The sequence below is a fragment of the Castanea sativa genome, chromosome 11 (genome assembly GCF_040712315.1).
Source record: "Castanea sativa cultivar Marrone di Chiusa Pesio chromosome 11, ASM4071231v1".
Lineage (NCBI taxonomy): Eukaryota > Viridiplantae > Streptophyta > Magnoliopsida > Fagales > Fagaceae > Castanea > Castanea sativa.
The window spans coordinates 46,175,859-46,183,461 of record NC_134023.1 but is presented as its reverse complement, the minus strand read 5'-3'; the positions used below and the strand labels follow the sequence as shown (position 1 = coordinate 46,183,461).

The 7,603-nt window shown below is 32.1% G+C and overlaps 1 long non-coding RNA gene across 1 annotated transcript; it reads right to left on the bottom strand.

Annotated features, from left to right (window-relative positions):
* Window positions 1–4,122: 4,122 nt before the first annotated feature.
* On the bottom strand, window positions 4,123–6,956 carry LOC142617746 (uncharacterized). The gene is made up of 3 exons (XR_012841038.1): window positions 6,638–6,956; window positions 5,430–5,516; window positions 4,123–4,509 (listed from the first exon to the last, which is right to left on the bottom strand). It is a non-coding gene; the product is annotated as an uncharacterized LOC142617746 (long non-coding RNA).
* Between the last annotated feature and the right edge of the window lie 647 nt (window positions 6,957–7,603).

The following is a 7,603-nucleotide window of genomic DNA, read 5'->3' as shown; positions in this document are numbered from 1 at the left end:
TACATGAATTGAGGAAATTATTGTGTACTCACGGAGTACCATAAATGCGTACTCTCTCCTCTAACATGAATGATGAGTCCAACTAATTAAATTCTTGGTGGGATCCACCATTCATGTGAGAGGAGGGAGTACATATTTATGGTACTTCGGGAGTACCTAATAATTTTCCCATGAATTTATGGTAAATTGCTTCTTTTTATGAGAATACTTTAAAGCATTATCGAGGTAACGTCTCTCCATAATCTCTAATTTTATGGAAATTCTAATTTATATGATATGTGATTATTTATATAAATTAATCAATTATTGTTCTTAGGAACAAGAATTTAAGATGATACAATGTTTACTTGAAACATGATGTGATTATATATATTCTTGTCATATATATAAATTCGATAAATTGGAGAATTTACTACGTGTATATATCTTGTCAATCAATAAAATCTTTCTAGATTTTTCTAGATTTGATTACAAGTGGTTGCAACCAAAGACGCATAAAGACCGATTGGACAAAGTTGAATCATTCACAAACCCAAGTTTTGCAAATCCTATACATCAACCACACTTTTAATCACAAATCATCCCATAATTCTAGGAAGTATCCAAAAAAAAATGACAACCTTGCAACATGCCAGTCCCTTATAAAGACCCTCTACGCCATTGTCAATGGAACACGGAAAAATACAAAGGAGAAGGCAAGCATAAAAAACAAAATTAAACAAAATTAACACAAATACAGACGAAAATTAATTGAATGGCCAACAAGTTCGTTGCAGTGGTTCTCATGTGCATTGTTGGTGTTGGAGCATTCAAGAACCCACGCTTCGGATTGCTACAATGACTGCGTCACGCTTGCAATTCTCACGAAGAACATAAAGACGACCCCACGTGGTGTCCTTTCACGTGTGACAGTAGCTGTTTGGAACACCCGGATCCTGGTAGGTTTTCTAAATGAATGATGTTACGAGCACCATATTTTACATAACTATAGACTAAACAAATACAAGGTCCTCTTTTAATCTGCTTTTTTTTTTTTTTTTTTTTTTCCATTTTTTGCATGAGAACCCCAATAGTCCTATTGAATTGTTGGATGCCATACAAACCAGCCTTCATAACTTAGTGACACCAGATTCTTGTCTACAATTGACAACTTACCACCTCAATGCTTGTGGGAAAAAAAAAATTATGAAAAAATTGTGCTATGGACTAAACAAATACAAGGTCTTAACTTTTTTTCTTTCCAATTTTTCCACGAAAACCCCGCTAATCATATGGAAGTTTTGGACACCATACTAACCGGCCTTCATATATATGCATATATTTAAATGTTTGTTCTTTGCACAGCCACCTCTAAAATCAATCGGCGCTGAGCGAATGAACGGGAGCACAAAGTCATACTCAAAGGAATAAAGGGAGATATTATCAAAGAAAAGGAATAAAGGGAGATGGATCGTGGGATAAATTAAGTTGTGTCCTAATGTATTCATTCTACAATTTGTAATACGTATGACATTCCTTTAATTGTGATCAATTTTATATTTTGTTTCTCTGAAGAGATTGCTATATTGTCATCCAATGTGTTATTAACATTATCGATCTTATGAACTGGCTTGTAATTCCGTACATAAATATATTTTAAACTAAGCATAATTAAGTGTATATATAGAGTAAAAATTCCCCCTTAAGTTCAGTATTACTAAGGATATATAGATATTACTTTTTCATAACAATTAAAAAGCTCTTGTTCAGATATAATTTGGAAGAGTCACAAATTCTTCATTCTTGATTAGTTTATTTTTTAGTGAAAAAAAAAGGAAGTAGATAATTTGTTTCTTACTTGTTAACTTTATATTTGTTCTTCTCAAAAGAAAAGCAACTTAATTTTTGTTTTGGGATGAAATAAGTTTATTTTACGTTTACATTTTTCAAGAAAGTTACAAAAAGTCATTACTAACTTACGTAATGAACAACCAATTTTTTAGAACACCTTAGATTATTTATTTAAATTTATATTTGAACTAATAATAAGTTTTTATAAGAAAAAATGGATTAAGAAATGGTTTCAAGAGGATTTTTAATATATGATATGTGATTATTTAATACAAGTACTATTAAAATAAATAAATAAATAAATGAGAATCAAGGCGTATAAAAGCTAACAAAAATAAAAAATGCGATCTAAAATGATGAATTGTCATATAAACCTTTTCATCACACCTAGTGTATTTTTTTTTTTTTTTTGAGAAGTAGCACTATAATATTAATTAAATGAAAGCCGAATCGGCTTGAATTACAGTAATGAGGTGTGGAGGAACATCCTCCATTCACACCAAGAACTCGCTCACATGTCTTGCTTGTCTACAATGTTGTTGGCTACCTTATTTCCTTGTCTTTTGACATGACTATATTCTACAATGTATATATCTTGTCAATCAATAAAATATTTCTAGAATTTTCTAGATTTGATTACAAGTGGTTGCAACCAAAGATGCATAAAGACCGATTGGACAAAGTTGAATCATTCACAAACCCAAGTTTTGCAAATCCTATACATCAACCATACTTTTAATCACAAATCATCCCATAATTCTAGGAAGTGTCCAAAAAAAATGACAACCTTGCAACATGCCAGTCCCTTATAAATACCCTCTACGCCATTGTCAATGGAACACTGAAAAATACAAAGGAGAAGGCAAGCATAAAAAACAAAATTAACACCAAGGCAAGACCATTAGTTTATTAGATGACCATTGATATATAATGTCATCATAATTATTTGATTTTAATACATAAACATTTAGTGGGCTAACGTATAGTAATATTTCCGTACCAAATACATTTCCCTTATAAACCGTTTCCGTTTGAAACGTTCTAGCGATTATAATATGGAAATTATTGATATATATTATAAATGTTTGTTACTTGATTTAAGGAGAAGTGAGAAGTTAAAAGTTTGTTTGCTACGAGTTAATTGTTATGGAAACTGTATTGAATTCTTTTGAATTCACTATTGCTACCTATAAAGCTACGTTAATGGGTATACTCCTCTTAACTACTATAAATATATACTAGTCGCTAACCCGTGCTATGCACTGGAACTTACTTATTTGTGAGGTAAATTAAAATAATTTTATAAAATCTTAAATTGATTAAGAAACTACATCATTGCATGATTTGCTTTTATATAATTTCAATTTGTGTTACAAATTGATGAAGAAGTCTTTGCTTGAACGTGCAATGGCATACAAAAAAATTTGTTAGACAATTTCAGATTTACAAAAAAGTAACTCAAAAATTTAGATATTAGAACTTTTGAAAAATCAAAAAATATTATGAAAAATTATCAACGTTTGAGTTTGAGTTTAAGTTGGACTTGTTAGAGAGATAGAGTTTCACTCCTTGTTAAGTTTGGACTAAACAAAAATTATTATTTTTTTTATAAAAATGATGAGTTTAAGTTTAAGTTAAACTTGTTAGAGAGAGAGAGAGAGAGAGTTTCACTCCTTGTTAAGTTTGGATTAAACAAAAATAATTTTGTTTAAAAAAATGTTGAGTTTGAGTTTAAGTTGGACTTGTCAAAGAGATAGAGCTTCACTAAACAAAAATAATTTTGTTTAAAAAAATGATGAGTTTGAGTTTAAGTTGGACTTGTTAGAGAAATAGAGATTCACTCCTTATTAAGTTATGGCTGTGGGTACCTCATTAACTAAAGAATGTTGAAACTATGAATTGAGGTTGGTCTAGTCTTTTCCAAGATCTAGTGAAGTCAATAATGCCTTATGTTGGGGACCGTAATTATTTGGTGTGTGTGGAATGGAGCACTACAACTAATGAAATAGATTACTCAAAGAGTTTTTGAAAACTACGTTATAAACAAAAAAAGAAAAAAGGTTGAAACTTTGAGGGATGTACGGAACTGAAGGCCATAGGGCTCAAACAGTTGCATATGCGACCTAGATTAGGTGAACCAACCTGGAAATTAAGCCAAATTTTCCTAAAGGATAACTTTCACTCTGATGTTCTTATGACTTTTGTCAAAAATTGTTTTGCCTACACATATGAACTGTCACACCCCAAACTCAAAAGGGTCCAAAACATGAAAGACCGAGCCTTCAAGAGGTATTTTAGCGATTTTTTTTTCTTTCCATTGATAAAGTAAATAATATATTGTGAACTCTCCACAATATAAGTCAGAGTTCTATGATACACTTACAAACAATATAAACTACAAATCATGTGTCTCAAAATATACATGAAAATCCAAAGCTCCGAATAAATAAGTACAAAATCACGATCCTCTCTAAGGTACGTAACCTCAATAGAAAATCTAGGCCTATCACGCCCAAGGCTAACAAACCTCAACAACCCAACCTCTAAAAGAATTAGCTATGGCCTCGAATAATTTAGTAAATTGAGCACTAACAATTTATAGTACAAATCTCCCACTTAGCATAGTACTCCAATCATCATCAATAACTAAGCTCCATGCCCGACGTATAGCTAATTTATCTGTAAAACAGTTGGAGAGTGGAATGAGCTAAAGCCCAGTAAATAGAATAATTAATAAGAGTGGGGGAAATGCAAGTTTCATGATAATAAACATTTTACAAAACATGTTATAATTTGGGAATTTCCATGAAAATCAAGCAAATCCATTTTCATTTGTAAAATGACAAGAATGATTTAAACAATGTAGCACTAAGCTTTCTCAAAATATTTTAACATGAAACTACATACTATTTACTGTGACCTATCAAAACACTATTCCAAAACTTGAAAATCCAACCCAAGGCCATATGACAATGCCGTCACAAAGACGGAACTCATCTGCCATCACAAAGACGGAACTCAACGCCATCACAAAGATGGAACTAATATGCCGTCACAAAGAAGGGTGCTAAGATACCAATGTCACACAGACTATAGTATCTAGCTAGGTAATCACCAAGTAATCACACGTCACGACATAAGGGTAAAACATAAAGAGCTCACAGATTACACGAATTCAAAACATAGATCATTTCCGAGTACTTTCACAAAAACCTTTGAAGTATCCAATATATTCACAAGGTTCTCAAGTTTTCCAAAATCATTTCTTGCCAATAAGATTTTCTATCAATTTTCTGAATATCACAAGTCAAGATAAAACATCTTTAGAATTTGTAAATAATACAATAAATGCATAAAATCCATTCCCAAGAATTTAATAAAAAATGCTTATCATTTCCAATCTAACAAATCATGCATTCCCCATTTTCATTACCAAATATGACGCATGTTTCATAAATAGTCACATACGACAAGGTCACAACACAATACTTTTAAAGAAAACATAATCCCACAAATAATTTTCCAAAATGTGTTTGACCCAAAAATAACGTTTATGCAACATGGTTATTTTCCAAAAATCCCATTAAAAAGCTACTTACCTTGGGATGCCAACCAATTTTACCTCAATCGGGCACCATGAAATCAACCAATCTTATCACTAGGTCCATCATCAAGTACCTTGGAACCTAGAAACACAAGCATCAAGCCTATTAATAACATTGCCTACTACAAAATTACGCTATCAAATTTGTCTCCATAAATCGGAAAGGATTCCCCCAAAAAAACCTAAGGCCCTAAAGCTTAGGTTGACCATCCCAAGACAAGTACCCCTACCCAAATGGGAACCAAACAAGCATACAAGAAACTCATAGGACTATAATACAACCAAAACTTTTATTTTCCCTACCGCAAACAATATTTACCAACTTGATACAAAGTATGTCGCTATCCAACCATGATAAAATTAGCCAAAGTAAAACACTTGTCAAAGAAAGCACATATGAACTTACAAGCTAAACCACACAATAAAAGCTTGGAGTAAATTCCTGAAAGTCTTAGCATCCTAATCACACTATTAGATAACTTCCAACAGGTCAATCCTTTTTATAAAATTCGCTTGGTCCACTTAGGGTTTTCCAAAAATCTTGAATTTAAATAGGGAGAAGCTTTTATATGTCTAGTATGTACCACCAAAAATTCAGATCAAAAATATTTTTTTATAATTTATTAAAAATCATGTATAACAGCTGACTTAAATCTATCCCTGATAGCTTTAGAAAATTGTTATAGTTTTAAGACTAGCACAAATTATTTGAGAATCACTTCCATTAAAACCACCACAAGATTTAAAGCATATTAAAAACAAATAATCAAACCCAAAATCTCATATAACAATTATCATGAAAACAAATCATGGAAATCCAACCCCAAAACTCATAGAGGCAATATGCCAAACACTTGACATGCAACAAGCACATGCCCACATTCACATATGTCAAAGCCATTCAAATGCAAAGGAAACACTTTGGAATCAACTCATGCAACAACAAAACCCATATAGCTACTCTAGGAAACCAAACCTCAAATACCCATTAGTAAAATAGACAACCAAAACACCCCATTAAAGCAAACAGCCCCAAATAGTTTGAAATTTTCAGATTTAATAAAACTCTTGCTGCCCAAATCATCATAACTCTTTAATCTTCCAATACTCACCAAACCCATCAAGTATACACCATAAACATCATAAAATAACAAAACCCAAAGTATTTCATGGAAGAAATGGAGAGAAGATTCATATTTTTACCTTGGGTTTGATCCACTGCAAAGTCTCATGGAGTTTGGTTACTAGGAAGACTAATGGAGAGAACTCCTCACTTTCTTGGAGGTCTTGATTTGAGAAAGGAAAAATGACGAAGGAGACATGGGGCTTGAGGATTCGGTCTTAAGGGAGGGAGAAGAGGAGGGAATAAGAGAAAGGAGGGAGAGAGGGGCCATGGGAATGAAGATGGGGGGGGTTCAAGTGCGTTGATAGATGGGGAACTTATGGACACAACAAATATTTTGTTGGCTAATTTTACAAAAATGCCCTCACTAAAAAAATATACAGATAATTAAAGAAAAAACTTGGGATGTTACATGAACTGACCTATTATATTTTTTCTTTGATCACATCCCTAAAGAAAGTGGAAAAAGACTCAACAAACATTTATCCAAAAAATGAAGTAAAGAAGAAATCATCTCGGATATACCTTGTTTTGTTGTATCGTGCAAAAGTATTTAAACTTTCAAAAGAATGAAAAATTAAGATGATATATATCTCTAAAACCCAATTAAAACCGACCAACAGGGGAAAAAATGTTTTCTTGCAAACAGGCCAGATGAATGACTATCTAGATAGATAATGATGAATGGCGAGTTAAAAGTAGTAGAAAGAGAAATTAATAGTAAAAAATATATATATAAAACAAATGACCCACCATTCAGAAGATTAGAGAAATCTGATCATGGTGGATATTGAACTAACTTCGTTTCCTAATGTAATGTAATCCTGCATATCAAGATTTAAAGTAAAGTCGACAGGGAAGACACATAATTTTATCCAAAAAATAAAAAGAGGAAGAAATAATTATGAAAGAGGGGAAAAAAATGCAAGCATGGAATTAGAATTCTAGGGGTTCTAGGCTTCTAGCTATTACGTACCTTTCTCTTATGAATTATAGAGAGAACACCGACAATTTCACCTAAAACAGGGAATTAGAAGCTGGTACAC